Raw genomic sequence first — 18,834 nt, 5'->3', positions numbered from 1 at the left:
ACAAGCCAGCTACTCCCCGCTTTGTGAGTGCGAACCCTTTTTTTCTTCTCCCCTGCCGTTTGAAGCAGAGAACTATGCTGTATATGCATTGAAGGTGAAGCATCAGGCTTATTTGGTTTGGGGTAGTAACCGCCGTAACAAGCCAGCTACTCCCCTCTTTGTGAGTGTAAATCCATTTTTCCACATTTCCTCTTGCTGTTGAAGCTTAGAGCGATGTTGGAGTCACAGTAAGCATGTGTATGTTTATTGAATAAGGGTATTGTCTCCATGCAGTAGCCATCATTCTGGCGAGTCACCCACTCTTCATTGGCGGCCTCTTGACTTTATGGATCCACAGTGTTTATCCCACACCCCTTTGAAGTCCTTCACAGTTCTAGTCTTCACCACATCCTCCGGAAGGGCATTCCAGGCGTCCACCACCCTCTCCGTGAAGAAATACTTCCTGACATTGGTTCTGAATCTTCCTCCCTGGAGCTTCAAATCATGACCCCTGGTTCTGCTGATTTTTTTCCTACGGAACAGGTTTGTCGTTGTCTTTGGATCATTAAAACCTTTCAAGTATCTGAAAGTCTGTATCATATCACCTGTTCTCCTCCTTTCCTCCAGGGTGTACATATTTAGATTCTTCAATCTCTCCTCGTACGTCATGCGATGAAGATCCTCCACCTTCTTGGTCGCCCTTCTTTGTACCGCTTCCATATTGTCTTTGTCTTTTTGTAGATACGGTCTCCAGAACTGAACACAGTACTCCAGGTGAGGCCTCACCAAGGACCTGTACAAGGGAATAATCACTTCCCTTTTCTTACTCGATATTCCTCTCTCTATGCAGCCCAGCATTCTTCTGGCTTTTGCTATCGCCTTGTCGCATTGTTTCGCAGACTTCATATCATTAGACACTATCACCCCAAGGTCCCTCTCCTGCTCCGTGCACATCAGCTTTTCCCCCCCCATCGAATACAGTTCATTCGGATTTCCACTCCCCATATGCATGACTTTGCACTTCTTGGCATTGAATCTGAGCTGCCATATCTTCGACCACTCTTCCAGTTTCCTTAGATCCCGTCTCATTCTCTCCACTCCTTCCGGCGTGTCCACTCTGTTGCTGATCTTCATGTCATCCGCAAAAAGACAAACCTTACCTTCTATCCTGTCCGCAATGTCGCTCACAAAGATATTGAACAGGACTGGTCCCAACACCGATCCTTGCGGTACACCACTGAAAACCGCTCTCTCTTCAGAGAAGGTTCCATTTACCATCACACATTGTCTTCTGTCCGTCAGCCAATTTGCAATCCAGGTCACCACCTCGGCCCTCACTCCTAAGCTTCTCATTTTATTCACCAGTCTCCTGTGCGGAACCGTATCAAAGCTTTGCTGAAATCCAAGTATATGATATCAAGCGCTCTTCCTCGATCCAATTCCTTGGTTACCCAGTCAAAAAAGTTAATCAGATTTGTCTGACAGGATCTTCCCCTGGTGAATCCATGTTGCCTCTGGTCCATCAATTCTCCGGACTGTAGATAGTTCATTATTCTCTCTTTCAGCAGTGACTCCATTACTTTTCCCACCACCGAAGTGAGGCTAACCGGTCTGTAGTTGCCAGCCTCCTCCCTGTTCCCACTCTTGTGAAGCGGGACCACCACCGCTCTTCTCCAATCACTCGGCACCACTCCCGTTTCTAGGGATCTATTGAACAGGTCACACAGCGGAGCTGCCAGAACATCTCTGAACTCCCTCAATATCCTTGGATGAATCCCATCAGGCCCCATGGCTTTGTCCACTTTCAGGTTCTTTAGCTCTTCCCACACATTTTCTACTGTAAAAGGATTTTCATCCATTCCACTTCCCTCCAGTTTCTTGTTGTGTAGAGATGGTCCTTCTCCAGGGTCTTCTTTAGTGAACACAGAGCTGAAGTATTCGTTTAATATTTCTGCCATTTCTTCGTCTCTCTCCACACATTGATCATTACCACCTTTCAATTTCACTATACCACTTTGGACCTTTCTCTTTTCGCTGATGTATCTGAAAAATGTTTTGTCACCATTTTTTATCTCCTTGGCAATCCTCTCTTCTGCTTGACTTTTTGCCAACTTGATTAATTTCTTTGTCTCCCTCAGTTGATACAAATATTCTTCTTTGTGCTCCTTCCTTTGGGATCTTTTATATTTCTTGAATGCTGTTCTTTTAGCTTTAATTTTGTCAGCCACCTCCTTTGAGAACCAGATAGGTTTCAATTTTCTTTTGCTTTTCTTTACATTTCTAACATATAGAGCAGTTGCCTTGGTGATTGCTCCTTTTAGATTGGTCCACTGTTGATCCACATCTCTCTCGTTCTCCCATCCTTTAAGTTCTTCCTCCAGGTACTTCCCCATTTCCTCAAAGTCTGTGTTTTTGAACTGTAAAACTCGGGTCTTTGTGGTTCTTTTCCCTATTCTTTTAGTGATATTAAACCATACCGTTTGATGATCACTACTGCTGAGGTGGGCGCCCACCTGGACATCTGAGACATTATCTGCATTAGTGAGCACTAAGTCGAGTATAGCTCCTTCTCTCGTGGGTTCCAACACCATTTGTTTGAACAAAGATACTTGCATGGCATCCACTATCGCTCTACTATTTTTAGTTTCTGCAGATGGGATTTTCCAGTCTACATCTGGCATATTAAAGTCACCCACGATCACCACTTCTCCCTTCTTACCTATCTTATGGATGTCTTCAACCAGATCTCTGTCCAGCTCTTCCTTTTGGTTTGGAGGCCTGTAAACCACTCCAATATAAATGGACGCTCCGTCATCTTTTTTTAGGTCGAGCCATAGAGCTTCTTCCTTACCCCAACTTCCTTGTAGCTCAGATGCTTGGATGTTGTTTCTAACATAAAGAGCCACACCTCCCCCTTTTCTATCCACTCTGTCCTTCCTTAACAAGTTGTAGCCTGGTATTGTTGTATCCCATTCATGAGATTCTGTGAACCATGTTTCTGTGATAGCAACAATGTCCAATTCTGCCTCAGTCATTAGGGCCTGCAGATCTGGGATTTTATTTCCCAAACTATGAGCATTTGTGGTCATAGCCTTCCAGGTACTCTTTTTAAGATTATTGCTTTTCCTGGACTCCTTATAAGATATTAGTTGAGATTTGTTATTCACTTCACTCTTTCTTTTTGTAGTTGTGCCACTGTTGACAGAGTTATTCATCTCAATTAGATTTTTCTTTTGGTTATGGATCTTGAAATACTGCATGCATTGTATTTTCTCTCTCTTTGCTGGTAACACTTCAATGTTTTTCTCAAGAACTTCTTCAGTTTTTAATATAGAGAAGGCTTGTTGTTCTTTTTGCATTTGGTACATTGTGTGTCTCCTCATCACAGGTCTAATTCTACCAGAGCCCACTGTAATCCTGGATTGTAAAGAATTTCTTAATGACCTGTTTGAGTGGGGGGGTATACCTGTTGGCTGCCCATCTGTCAAGAATGGGTGACTGTGGGGCCTACCTGAGCCTACTGTATCTCCTTTTCTTGACTCCTGGCTTTTCTGTGATATTGGGGAATTATTTTCTGAGTAATGCAATGTGGGTGTATTACTTTTAATTGAAGCTAATTGATCTTTAATCTCAGTCAGCTCCTTTTTCAAGGAAGAGAGTTGTGCACAAATTGGGAAAGCCCTAAGTTTCCAGATGACTTCCCTGACAATAAATGCTCCACAATGGTTACATTGGATAGTCCTCATTTTGATAAATATATCTGATGGATAACACCTAAGGAACAACTAAATTACCAATTTATCCTGTTTCCAATTGTGGTTAGGTAGACTATATTAGAACAACCAACCTAGGGGTGGGTGGGTAGAGGGGCAGGGTGGGAGGGTGGGAGGGAAGCAGACAGAATAGCAAAATTAAAGCTATGTAAAAAGGCTTAATGTAAAGAAATCTTAGCTTTGCCAAGTAAGTTGGACTGTAGTCTCTCCTCTCTCTTTCAAGCAGACTGACTAGAGCTGGCCTGATCACCTTCTATGATGCACAAGTCACCTGTGAAGTGTCTTGTTAAAAACTCCCTCTTTTTTTTCTTTTTGGTATATTTTGATTGCTTTTGGATCAGGCTAACACAAAACAATTTAAATCACTTATAACAATAACTGGAGAAATAGGCATATAAGAATAACAGCAGACAGAAGACAGAAATCTTAGCTTTGCCAAGTAAGTTGGACTGTAGTCTCTCCTCTCTCTTTCAAGCAGACTGACTAGAGCTGGCCTGATCACCTTCTATGATGCACAAGTCACCTGTGAAGTGTCTTGTTAAAAACTCCCTCTTTTTTTTCTTTTTGGTATATTTTGATTGCTTTTGGATCAGGCTAACACAAAACAATTTAAATCACTTATAACAATAACTGGAGAAATAGGCATATAAGAATAACAGCAGACAGAATAGCAAAATTAAAGCTATGTAAAAAGGCTTAATGTAAAGAAATCTTAGCTTTGCCAAGTAAGTTGGACTGTAGTCTCTCCTCTCTCTTTCAAGCAGACTGACTAGAGCTGGCCTGATCACCTTCTATGATGCACAAGTCACCTGTGAAGTGTCTTGTTAAAAACTCCCTCTTTTTTTTCTTTTTGGTATATTTTGATTGCTTTTGGATCAGGCTAACACAAAACAATTTAAATCACTTATAACAATAACTGGAGAAATAGGCATATAAGAATAACAGCAGACAGAAGACAGAAATCTTAGCTTTGCCAAGTAAGTTGGACTGTAGTCTCTCCTCTCTCTTTCAAGCAGACTGACTAGAGCTGGCCTGATCACCTTCTATGATGCACAAGTCACCTGTGAAGTGTCTTGTTAAAAACTCCCTCTTTTTTTTCTTTTTGGTATATTTTGATTGCTTTTGGATCAGGCTAACACAAAACAATTTAAATCACTTATAACAATAACTGGAGAAATAGGCATATAAGAATAACAGCAGACAGAATAGCAAAATTAAAGCTATGTAAAAAGGCTTAATGTAAAGAAATCTTAGCTTTGCCAAGTAAGTTGGACTGTAGTCTCTCCTCTCTCTTTCAAGCAGACTGACTAGAGCTGGCCTGATCACCTTCTATGATGCACAAGTCACCTGTGAAGTGTCTTGTTAAAAACTCCCTCTTTTTTTTCTTTTTGGTATATTTTGATTGCTTTTGGATCAGGCTAACACAAAACAATTTAAATCACTTATAACAATAACTGGAGAAATAGGCATATAAGAATAACAGCAGACAGAAGACAGAAATCTTAGCTTTGCCAAGTAAGTTGGACTGTAGTCTCTCCTCTCTCTTTCAAGCAGACTGACTAGAGCTGGCCTGATCACCTTCTATGATGCACAAGTCACCTGTGAAGTGTCTTGTTAAAAACTCCCTCTTTTTTTTCTTTTTGGTATATTTTGATTGCTTTTGGATCAGGCTAACACAAAACAATTTAAATCACTTATAACAATAACTGGAGAAATAGGCATATAAGAATAACAGCAGACAGAATAGCAAAATTAAAGCTATGTAAAAAGGCTTAATGTAAAGAAATCTTAGCTTTGCCAAGTAAGTTGGACTGTAGTCTCTCCTCTCTCTTTCAAGCAGACTAGAGCTGGCCTGATCACCTTCTATGATGCACAAGTCACCTGTGAAGTGTCTTGTTAAAAACTCCCTCTTTTTTTTCTTTTTGGTATATTTTGATTGCTTTTGGATCAGGCTAACACAAAACAATTTAAATCACTTATAACAATAACTGGAGAAATAGGCATATAAGAATAACAGCAGACAGAATAGCAAAATTAAAGCTATGTAAAAAGGCTTAATGTAAAGAAATCTTAGCTTTGCCAAGTAAGTTGGACTGTAGTCTCTCCTCTCTCTTTCAAGCAGACTGACTAGAGCTGGCCTGATCACCTTCTATGATGCACAAGTCACCTGTGAAGTGTCTTGTTAAAAACTCCCTCTTTTTTTTCTTTTTGGTATATTTTGATTGCTTTTGGATCAGGCTAACACAAAACAATTTAAATCACTTATAACAATAACTGGAGAAATAGGCATATAAGAATAACAGCAGACAGAATAGCAAAATTAAAGCTATGTAAAAAGGCTTAATGTAAAGAAATCTTAGCTTTGCCAAGTAAGTTGGACTGTAGTCTCTCCTCTCTCTTTCAAGCAGACTGACTAGAGCTGGCCTGATCACCTTCTATGATGCACAAGTCACCTGTGAAGTGTCTTGTTAAAAACTCCCTCTTTTTTTTCTTTTTGGTATATTTTGATTGCTTTTGGATCAGGCTAACACAAAACAATTTAAATCACTTATAACAATAACTGGAGAAATAGGCATATAAGAATAACAGCAGACAGAATAGCAAAATTAAAGCTATGTAAAAAGGCTTAATGTAAAGAAATCTTAGCTTTGCCAAGTAAGTTGGACTGTAGTCTCTCCTCTCTCTTTCAAGCAGACTGACTAGAGCTGGCCTGATCACCTTCTATGATGCACAAGTCACCTGTGAAGTGTCTTGTTAAAAACTCCCTCTTTTTTTTCTTTTTGGTATATTTTGATTGCTTTTGGATCAGGCTAACACAAAATAATTTAAATCACTTATAACAATAACTGGAGAAATAGGCATATAAGAATAACAGCAGACAGAATAGCAAAATTAAAGCTATGTAAAAAGGCTTAATGTAAAGAAATCTTAGCTTTGCCAAGTAAGTTGGACTGTAGTCTCTCCTCTCTCTTTCAAGCAGACTGACTAGAGCTGGCCTGATCACCTTCTATGATGCACAAGTCACCTGTGAAGTGTCTTGTTAAAAACTCCCTCTTTTTTTTCTTTTTGGTATATTTTGATTGCTTTTGGATCAGGCTAACACAAAACAATTTAAATCACTTATAACAATAACTGGAGAAATAGGCATATAAGAATAACAGCAGACAGAATAGCAAAATTAAAGCTATGTAAAAAGGCTTAATGTAAAGAAATCTTAGCTTTGCCAAGTAAGTTGGACTGTAGTCTCTCCTCTCTCTTTCAAGCAGACTGACTAGAGCTGGCCTGATCACCTTCTATGATGCACAAGTCACCTGTGAAGTGTCTTGTTAAAAACTCCCTCTTTTTTTTCTTTTTGGTATATTTTGATTGCTTTTGGATCAGGCTAACACAAAACAATTTAAATCACTTATAACAATAACTGGAGAAATAGGCATATAAGAATAACAGCAGACAGAATAGCAAAATTAAAGCTATGTAAAAAGGCTTAATGTAAAGAAATCTTAGCTTTGCCAAGTAAGTTGGACTGTAGTCTCTCCTCTCTCTTTCAAGCAGACTGACTAGAGCTGGCCTGATCACCTTCTATGATGCACAAGTCACCTGTGAAGTGTCTTGTTAAAAACTCCCTCTTTTTTTTGTTTGGTATATTTTGATTGCTTTTGGATCAGGCTAACACAAAACAATTTAAATCACTTATAACAATAACTGGAGAAATAGGCATATAAGAATAACAGCAGACAGAATAGCAAAATTAAAGCTATGTAAAAAGGCTTAATGTAAAGAAATCTTAGCTTTGCCAAGTAAGTTGGACTGTAGTCTCTCCTCTCTCTTTCAAGCAGACTGACTAGAGCTGGCCTGATCACCTTCTATGATGCACAAGTCACCTGTGAAGTGTCTTGTTAAAAACTCCCTCTTTTTTTTTTTTGGTATATTTTGATTGCTTTTGGATCAGGCTAACACAAAACAATTTAATGAATGCATCTCCTCTTTCTTCTTCATGTTGTATATTAGTCGAAGCCCTGCAAGCCTTAGGTTTAGAATTGATAACCCCATGGGCAACTCATATTCACGGACATGCTCTAGATCGAATCTTTGTTAATCCAACACTAATTAAACATGAAAAAACACACATCTGGCCTGTACCCTGGTTAGATCATTACTTAATTTGTTCTAAAGTTTCCTATATCAGGCCCACTCTAACTGAAGAAAAAAAGTAATGTACTTTTGAATATAGGAAACCCTATAATTCCGAAGTACTTCAGTCAGAATTAACTGAGTACCCATCTAAATCCCAAGCATCTCTAGATCCTACCGAGATGTGGTATAAGACAACTCAAGAAATAGCTGACAGAATAAATCCACTAAGACTCAAAGCAGTGCAACTTACTAAAGATCACAACACTCCTGGTATTAATAGGGATAGGGCACTGTGTGCAGGAAGATCACAACACCCCTGGTATCAGGGTTAGGGCACTGTGTGCAGGAAAATCAGAACACCCCTGGTGTCAGGGTTAGGGCACTGTGTGCAGGAAGATCACAACACCCCTGGTATCAGGGTTAGGGTACAAGTTCTAGTCACATTGACTGATCACATTACTTTTTTTGTCAAGCTACCAACTGTTTCCATTTCCCATCCCCCATATATTGTCAGTGGGAACCTTGGTAACATGAATAAATAAGAAGGCAGCCAATAGGAATACGTATTCATTCCTAAACTGACCTTAACTGACCTGAAAAGTGTCAAATTGTATCATTTTCTGTTAGTGCGCACTAACTCCCGGTTAGTGCGCACAAACTCCCGTTAGTGCGCACAAACTCCCGTTAGTGCGCACAAACTCCCGTTAGTGCGCACAAACTCCCGTTAGTGCGCACTAATCGGATAAAACAATTTTTTAACGATTTTTTAACGAAACAATCGTGCCAAACATGATTTTCTTCTCCTGCCAGACGATTTCAATCGTTAAGATGATAGGGGACACGATTCACATCCCTATTACCCCACCCCTGTTTTTATTTTTTTGTTTGTTTTTTTGTTTTTTTTGGAGATAGCAGCCCTCCATCCTTCCGCTCCGTGAAGGTGGAACACCAACTGCTGGCTACTGGCATCCCGCTCCGTGAATGCCTCTGTGGCTACTGCCGCTCCGTGCAGTGTTTGAATGCCTCTGTGGCTTCTGCTGCTCCGTGCAGTGTTTGAATGCCTCCTCTTTATTCATGCCCTCTAGACTTGATGGATCCACAGTGTTTATCCCACGCCCCTTTTTAGTCGTTCACAACTGGTCTGATTTGCTACATAAGGTTGAGATTTCCTTCTCATCGCCTGGCTACCAAGTACATTGGCCCGTTTCCGGTGCTTGGAAGAGTGGGAGCAGTATCTTATCAGCTCCAGCTACCACGTGCCATGGGCAGCCATAACACATTCCATGTCTCGCTGTTGAAGCCTTTGGTCCTCTCCTGGCCCTCTCATAGAGTTCCTTCACCTCCACGGATCTCTACCAAACCAGGCGTCACTCCAGGTAAGAGAGGTCCTTGACGTCCGTTTGTGTCAAGGTAGATGGGAGTACCTCTTAGCCTGGGAGGGTAATGGGGGCGAGAAGAACTCGTGGGAACCTTTCCACAACATTCTCGACAAAGAACTCCTTAAAGCCTTTCACAGGACCTATCCTGACATGTCACGGCCGCGTAGAGGTAGGCCTAGAAGAGGGGGTACCTTTGCACATCCCGTCTGCGCTCGGCCTGTGCACAGGCCTGCTCACCTCGCTTGCTCCTCTACAGGTCATGGGTCAGCCTCCCCAGCGGCAGCCACAAGCTCCTCTAAGCCTCAGCGTCCCGTGGCGGCGGTTGCCGGGCCTTCCACTGTGCACCAGGCCTCACACCGGAGTTAGACGTCTCCAGTGGCATTGTCCACGCCCCTACACACGCATGCATGGACCGCCCAGCCACTTGTAGGGCCAGGGGTGGGTCCTAGCTCTGCGGCATGCCCTGATTGATGGAACGATATAAGGAAGTCCCTGCCTGCACTTCCTTGCCTTGGCAATCGGATCGGCACTGTAAGTGTACTAGTTTGCCTCCATGTTCACAGTCTTATTCCAGTCTTGTTCCAGTCTTGTTCCAGCATCCTACTGTTCCAGCCTTGTTCCAGCATCCTTCTGTTCCTACGTCTGTCCATCCGTCTCCCTAGGTAGTACCCTCGGACTGTCTCTCTGGTACTGACCTCGGCCAATTCCTTGACCTTCCTGTCTGCTGCGTGTATCCTGACCTCTGCCTGCCTTGTGACCTCATCTGATCTCTGGAACCTGACCTCTGCCTTGTTGACTACTTCTCGGACTGACCCTTGGATTTTGACCTCGGCTACCATTGACCATGTCTCCTGATTCTGGTTCTGTCCCTTGCCTTGTCTTTGCCTACGCTGTTCTGGCCTTTCTTGCTCCTCCAGACCAACAGCGTGAAGTGTGACCATGCTCCCTTGTTGTCCAAGTGGCCCGGGTCCCTACGGGCTCCATCCGGTGGGACCTCGGGCTTCCAGTGGTGAAGCTCATCCTAGCCTCTGTCTCCTCCTGTGCTCTGCCCCCTGGGGGAAGGTGCTTCCTGGTCCCTACCAGGGAGCCGTTCTCCACTGCTCCAGGACAAGGGTCCAACTCCAAGTGCAACATCTTTCCATGTTGTTTTGGAGGGGAAGGAAAGAGCCAGCACTAGTAGCCACAGCAGAGCACCACCAGTGCCATTGGAGGTGCAAGAGCAACTCCTAAAAGCACCAGCAACAGTGCAATCCTCTTTAATTAGTGCTGAAGAGGCAGTAAAAGCAGTTTTGGCAGAAGCTTATTTGTAATCTGAAGCAGAATCTCCTTTTAAAGGATTCCCAGAAGTAGAGATGGGAGAACTGTTAGCTGAAGACCCTAGTTTTGAAGGATTACTTAGCAGTGTCTTAGCTTCTACTTCAATGATTTATTTATTTAATTTATTTATTTAAGAACCTTTCTATACTGGTATTCGTGGGTACATCATATCGGTTTACAGATAACAACGTATTACAGAGAACAAGGGTGGGGGAAACAAGGGAACTATAGTGGAACCAAGGAACAAGGGGGGTGAGGAGGGGTAAAATAGAATAATAGGAGTAACTAATATGAACGAGGAAGCTAGAGGAAGGTAACATGGGAAAAAGGGTACTAAAATGCACAAGGGAAGAGGATTCAGACAAAAAGTGGCGTAACTAATAAATAACAGCTGGATGGTACAGGGATAACAAGGCATAGAAAATACTGAAAAATGGGGAATAAGATACTGAGATACAAGGCGTAAGAAAGACTGAAATACAAGGCGTAAAATATACTGAAATTCAAGGCATAAAATATACTGAAATACTGGGGGAATAAAGTATAGGACTAAAAGTGGATAAGGTGAATCTTTTTAAAAAGGCAAAAGATATACTGAAATACATGAGGGAATTTACAGGACTAACACTGGATGATATAAGATGAAAACAGTAAACTTACTATATAAAATATGACAAATACAACTATGTAATATAGTAGGAGTGTGCATTCGTTTGCAACGTATTGGCAATCTGAAACGTATATGCCATATTTGTATTCGTGGGGGTCGCGAAACGTATGGCGAACCCCCGCGAATACAACATATCACTAACAAATAAACCCCCACCCTCCTGACCCCCTCAAGACTTGCCAAAAGTCCCTGGTGGTCCAGTGGGGGTCCTGGAGCGATCTCCTGCACTCGGGCTGTCAGCTGCCGGTATTCAAAATGGCACCGATAGCCTTTGCCCTTACTATGTCACAGGGGCTACCGGTGCCATTGGTCGGCCCCTGTCACATGGTAGGAGCAATGGACGGCCGGCACCATCTTGTGGCATATTGGACCCACAAGTCCAGCATCTGGCCTGACCTAGCTAGAGTGGTTCAGTGCTATCTGTCTTGCACACCAACTAATATGCCCAGCAAAAAGGTCTTTTTGATGACAAGGGAGATCATGAGCCTTCATCGCCCAAGGCTGTCACCACACATAATGGGAAAGCTAGTATTTTTCAAAATCAGTCTGGGTTTCCAGATTTCCTATGCAAGTAACAAGATGAATGAAAGTAATTTGAAGGTCTTGTAGCTGCTCTGCCTGTCAGCCTACTGAGCCTCAATAACCTCCAATGGGGCCTATGTTCAGTATTCAGCGATATCTACTGACTGTCAATTTTCCAGCCTTGTTAAAAATACCACCAGTGGACTTATATTCAGCATTTAGTGACATCCACTGACTGAATCTAACTGCCTTGGTACAAATACCACTAGTGGACATACATTCAGTATTCAGCGACATGCACTGACAGAATCTGTCTGCTTTGTTACAAAAATCACCAGTGGGCCTACATTCAGGATTCGACATCCACTGATTGTCAGAATCTGTCTGCTGTGTTTACAACACCAAACCTTGGCCACATTCCTATGTATATGCTGCTGCTACACCTTGGCTAGAGCAGCCAGTCCAGGGGCCAAAACACATTGAATCCAGAAACTTGCTGGATTTGACTCAGGTCTCAAATATTTTCTAGTGCTACTGGACCTATCGGCAGCATTTGAAATACTCATCCAATCCATGCTTTTATGTCGTATCCAGTCCCTAAGTATTTCATCTTCAGTTCTTTGTGGTTATCTTCATTCCTTTCAAATCATTCTTACCGAGCAGTTATTGGAGGCTCTAGCTCAAGCGTCATCACTTTCTCTGGTATTATTTAACATTTGTAAGTATGTTTCTGCTCTATACTGTTCTGTTTTAGCTTGATATCAATTTTAAACTGCAGATGACATGGTTTTTCTTCTCCATTACTTCAACATTCAATGTAGCTTTTGACAAAGTTTCCAGATGCTTCTCTCACATTAGTATGTGGCTTTCTGATAATAATTTAGCTCTGAATCTTAAAAAAGCTGAGATATTGTTCCTATCCCATTGAGAGCTTGTTAACTCCCCTGAAAGCTGGTCATTTAATTGCACCACCATTCTGAAGCTAGAGACCTGGGTATCCTGGTTGACTTTAAGCTTTCTTTACACCCATATATTCAATCTTTGGTCAGGGTCTCTTTTCATAAACTCCGTTTATTGTGTTCTATTAAGCTATTTCTAAGTTTTCCAGACTTGAAAGTGCCTCCTAGGTCCAAGATGTCAGGCAAAGTGCTGAAACATACAGAATCCTATAAATCCTATAAATCTGATCCCTGCTGTGTTCCCAACACCACCATTTGGGCCACACTCTTCCGTACAAGATGCTACTGCTTTCTAGGCCCAAGATGGCAGTGTAAGGGCCGAAACACACTGAATCCTGATTCTTGCTATATCCACAAACAACCAGTTGGGCCACACTCCTCCATACATGCTACTGCTGCCTCCTAGGTCTGAGGTGCCAATCCAAGGGCCAGAATCATGAAACCTGCTGTCCCCCATCACCACCAATGGGGCCTGACACTTTTTGCTTCAGCCTGTCATGTCCTTTACAACACCATTGGTGCTTGATACCTCTTGCTTCAGCCTGCCATGTCACTCACACCACTGAGGCCTAACACCTCTTACTTCATCCTGTGATGTCTCTCATAATACCACTGGGGCCTGGATACTTTATGCATTAGCCTGCCATGTCTCTTACAACATCACTGGCCCTGACACTTCCTGCTTCAGCCTGATATGTCCCTAACCACCACTACTGGGGCCTACATGCATTGACACCATCTGTTGCCTTGCTTCATCTACCATCACTGGGGCCAACTTGTACTGACTCGATCTGCCTACCTTGCCTGTTACACCAACATTGGTGCCAACATGCACTGACTCCATCTGCCTGCCTTGCCCCATATACCACCACTGGGGCAACATGCACTGACTCCATCTGCCTGCCTTGCCTCATACAACAATACTGGGGCCAAAATGTACTGATGCCATTTGACAGCTTTGCCTCATACACCAGCACTGAGGCCAACATGCACTGACGCCATCTACCTGCCTTGCCCCATCTGCTATCACTGGGTCAACATGAACTGATTTCATTTTCCTGCCTTGTCTCCTCTACCACCACTGGGGCAACATGCCCTGGCTCCATCTGCCTGCCTTGTCTCAATCACCAACACTGGGGCTAACATGCAGTGATGCAATTGCCTGTCTGTTATAAATCTGCTGCTTGGAGTTAGCAATCTGTTATCAAGCTCCTCCTGTAGAGGGAGTCTGTTATGGATCTCCTCCTGGAGAGGGAAGAGTTAACAATCTGTTATCAATCCCTGCCACTAGGAGTAGCAATCTGTAGAAACTGCTCCCCAGGGGTGGAGTTAGAATCTGTAATAAATCACCCCGCCACGGGGAGGCGTTGGCAATCTGTTATAAGTCCGCCAAGGAGTTAGCAATCTGTTATGGATCACCCTGCCAAGGGGAAGAGCTAACAATTGTAATACTCCATAGGCGGAGTTAATGATCTGTGGTGGGTTGGCTTCCCACACAGTGGCAGTGGTATAATACCACTCTAGTAGTGTAAGGAATGAACACTTGAGGTACCCTGGTGAATCCCTGGGCCGATGGCAGATGACAGCGCCCCCAAGAGGATATCCTGAGAGGGACCACCGGCTAGGTTGGAGTATGGAGACAAACACAGATAGTTCTTTATTAGACAGGAAGTAGAACCACCAGAGGTGGCAGTACTTAGCTGATGTATCCAGCAGGGCTGAAGTCCCTCAGATACTGGAATTGCAGTATCTGGGTTGCTGAGCTGTAGAGAGAGACTATAGGTAGTGAGTAGACAGGGTATGCTGGATACATAACCAGTAGTAGATGATGCACTCACAATTGTAGATATCTGTAATGGCTTCTATGCAACAGAGAGTCTTCAGGATATTCCGGAACAGGAGCTGTAGGCGAGTGCTGGTTCCTATATGCAGTTTGGAATGAGAACTCACAATATCTGTGTATGAGATGGCTTATGGAATAGAAGAAGTCTTTGGAGGGTTTTAGGAACATAGGCCCTCATGGAACGAGTACCAGTTCCTATCTGCAATCTATAATAGTAATGCACAAGATATAGGTATATAATAGCTTCTGATATAGTTGAGAAGGGATTTAGGAACATGGGCCCTCGTGGAGCGAGTACCGGTTCCTATCTGCAATCTACAATAATGACTCACGATCTCCGTACCTGCGATAACGTCTTAGACAGAAGGGAGTCTTCGGAGATCAGGAACATAGGCCCTCATGGAGTGAGTACTGATTCCTATCTGTAATAGAACTCACAGTGTTCACATCTGCGATCGTTTCCAGTAAGGAGTCTTCTGAGCATTCAGGGACGTAGGCCCTCGTGGAGCGAGTACCGGTTCCTATCTGTAATAGAACTCACAGTATTCACATCTGCGATTGCTTCCAGGTAGTAAGGAGTCTTCTGAGCATTCAGGGAAGTAGGCCCTCGTGGAGCGAGTTCCGGATCCTGTCTTAGCAATCTGAAATCAAGAAGAAAGAGTGGGGCCCCTGAGGAGCGGGTACCCCTAGGTAAGGTTGTAGAGGCAGAGCAGCCGAGAAAGAATTCCCCTTGCTAACTTGATTTGTAGTTGCAAGCAAAGGCCTTTTAAGGTGGAAGCGGATGACGTCACTTTGGGGGGACGCCCCCGAGGTTCACGCCCTTGCCGGTACAAACTCTGGAGCACACGCGCATGCGCGCCTTATGTTATCAGGAACATGGCGGATCCGCAGCGTCAGGCCAGCCCGGGGATTTCAGGAAGAACGGCGAGGAGAAGTCGCGGCAGCATCTGTCCATCAGACCTGAAGGGAGTCGCCACTAAGGTAGAGAGGGTGGAGCTAGGGCAAGAACAGGCACGAATGCAACACTGTCTTACCCTATATACCACCATTGGGGCCTATATGTACCAATTCTATCTGCCTGCCTTGTCCCATATACCGCCACTGGGGCATGACACATCCTGCTTCCTCCTGCCATGTCCCAACCACCATCACTAGGGTCTGACACATCCAGCTTCAGCCTGCCATGTCCCCATATGACATATCCTGTTTCATCCTGCCATGTACCCAATCACCATCATTGAGTCCTGACACTTCAATCAGGCATGTACCCAATAGAACCACTGGGTTTTACATTCATTGACTCCATCTGACTGCCTTACTTCATACACTACCACTGGGGCTAACATGCACTGACACCATCAGCCTGCCTTGCCCCAAACACAACCACAATGGAATGACTGATTTGCAAACACTCCTTCTGTCTGCCAGGCCCCAAATACCATCAAATAGTTTTGTTCTTACTGTTCTACCTTCCTTCCATGCTTATCATGAATGAGCATTGGTGGTTTGTTGTGTCAGTGTACTTTGCTGTTTTATTTTTTTTGTTCTACTGTAGTTTTTTGTTTTCTAGGGTTAAAACTGTTATTTTTTTTCTGGGTAAAATACTAGTTTCTGCTCCCCTCCACTTGTTTTATGGTTCCTTGTTTTAATCCAAGACTAGTTCTACCTCTCTGTGTTGCCGTACGGCCGGCGCCATTTTGCAATACAGCAATATGGCCATTTGCAAAATGGCACCGGCCGTACGGCAACACGATTCGAGTGCAGGAGGTCGTTCCCGGACCCTCGCTGGACTTTTGGCAAGTCTTGTGGGGGTCAGGAGGCCCCCCCCAAGCTGGCCAAAAGTCCCTGGGTTTCCAGCAGGGGTCCGGGAGCGATTTCCTACGCTCGTGATGTCGGGAGACAGGAACCAAAATGGCACCGGCGCTACCTTTGCCCTGTCTTATGACAGGGCAAAGGTAGCGCCGGCGCCATTTCTATCAACGCACCCGTGGCCCGAGAGTGGAAGATCACACCGGGACCCCCCCACTGGACCCCAGGTAATTTAAGACATTTGGGGGGGGGGTTCAAGAGGGTGGGGGATTTATTTCAAAGGATCGGGGTGGGTTTTAGGGTTGTTTTAGTGTGCCGGTTTTCCCGCCCTCCCTGTTCCCCTCCCCCTTCCCCTGATTTACGATTTTTGACGATAAATCGGGGGAATTCCTATTATATATCGCCTCTAACGATTTTTGACGATTTAAAATATATCGGACGATATTTTAAATCGTCAAAAAAGATTCATATCCCTAATATCCAATGCTTCAAAATACAAAATTTGGTGGGTAACAATGTTATGTGGACAAATTTAATAAAGCCATTAATCAACTTAGGAGCCTAGTGCATAGATCCTACTAATAAGGCCAAACCATCAAAAGAGGAAAAGCTTATGACATAATATGAAATTATGAAGCATAGTGTACCCTTCTTTTGTTTATAAGACATTTGTTACATTGATCAGTTTCTTATTTACCCATTGTACCATATCTATAACACTGTGCTGTAAAACTTTGAATTACAGTTCTTGATATTTAATCAGGTGTTGTTTTGAACACTAAATTAACAAAAAGTACCATATCATCAGAAGAAACACGTTTTCCTATGTTTTCAGACCAAAACCTTGCCAAAAAAAGAACATGATTCAGATGACTGTTTAATTATACCAAAAGGAAAGACCATTGCATTGCTTACAAACCAAACAGAACCCATCAATAAATGTATTTACTCTGAAAATATCTGGATGCAAAGAAAACAGTAGTTTTAATTTAGAGATGTGAATCGTGTCCTCGATAGTCTTTACGATCGATTTCGGCTGGGAGGGGGAGGGAATCGTATTGTTGCCGTTTGGGGGGGGTAAATATCATGAAAAATCGTTAAATCGTGAGCCGGCACATTAAAACCTCCTAAAACCCACCCCCGACCCTTTAAATTAAATCTCCCACCCTCCCGAACCCCCCCCCCAATGACTTAAATAACCTGGGTGTCCAGCGGCGGTCCGGAACGGCAGCGGTCCGGAACGGGCTCCTGCTATTGAATCTTGTTGTCTTCAGCCGGCGCCATTTTCCAAAATGGCACCGAAAAATGGCGGCGGCCATAGAACAACACGATTCCACGGCAGGAGGTCCTTCCGGACCCCCGCTGGACTTTTGGCAAGTCTTGTGGGGGTCAGGAGGCCCCCCCCAAGCTGGCCAAAAGTTCCTGGAGGTCCAGCAGGGGTCAGGGAATGATTTCCCGCCGCAAATCGTTTCCCGTACGGAAAATGGCGCTGGCAGGAGATCGACTGCAGGAGGTCGTTCAGCGAGGCGCCGGAGATCGGTAAATCTTGTCACACATCAAATTATTCTTGAATACATCTAATTGTATTAGCTATATTTAGATTATATAAAGGTATATTGCTCATTGGAGTGGAAAAGTATCTCCCCAAGGGGGTCATTTATCAAAATGTGATAAGGCGTTTTTGCATGCGATAGGCCTTTAACGCATGTGATCGCACCATATCGTATGGTGCAATGCAAATTTCAGAAAATAGGAGGAGTTAGCCTGTCTGCAAAGAGCTATTGCACAGCTGTAATGCCAATTTTAACTACACCTCTTTGGATTGCTTTAGGTTGTGCAATAGCTGCTTTGACCATGTGGTAAGGTTTCATTGCTGTTTGCAATGTCTCCTGTAAGGCCTATTTCAGAGGAGGAGGAGGAGAGAGAGAGAGAGAGAGAGAGAGAGAGAGAGAGAGAGAGAGAGAGAGAGAGAGAGTAGCCATAATGTCATGGCCCATAGGTAGGTATTTGTATCCCTATGGTAGGCCCACCTAGTAACTCGAGGTGGGGATTAGGTAAGAGTGTATGGGGTTAGGGGCCACTTTGACATTGTACATGACACCTACGAACAGAATAGTGAGCTCATGAAGATTTGATGACGTTTGGAGTGAGGAAACTCACTCCAAGATGAGATTTGGGCAAGGTTCTCTCAACTTAGCTTGATGGACTCTCTACCTGGGTAACATCAAGCTAGGTTGAGAGAACATTGCCAAAATCTCATCTTGGAGTGAGTTTCCTCACTCCAAACGTCATCAAATCTTCATGAGATCACTATTCTGTTCGTAGGTGTCACGTAGAATGTCAAAGTGGCCCCTAACCCCCTACACTCTTACCTAATCCCCACCTCGAATTTATTTATTTATTTATTTATTTAATTAACAGTTTTTCTATACTGACATTAAAGTACACA

This window comes from Rhinatrema bivittatum, chromosome 1 (genome assembly GCF_901001135.1).
Source record: "Rhinatrema bivittatum chromosome 1, aRhiBiv1.1, whole genome shotgun sequence".
Lineage (NCBI taxonomy): Eukaryota > Metazoa > Chordata > Amphibia > Gymnophiona > Rhinatrematidae > Rhinatrema > Rhinatrema bivittatum.
Note: the sequence above shows the minus strand (reverse complement) of the source record.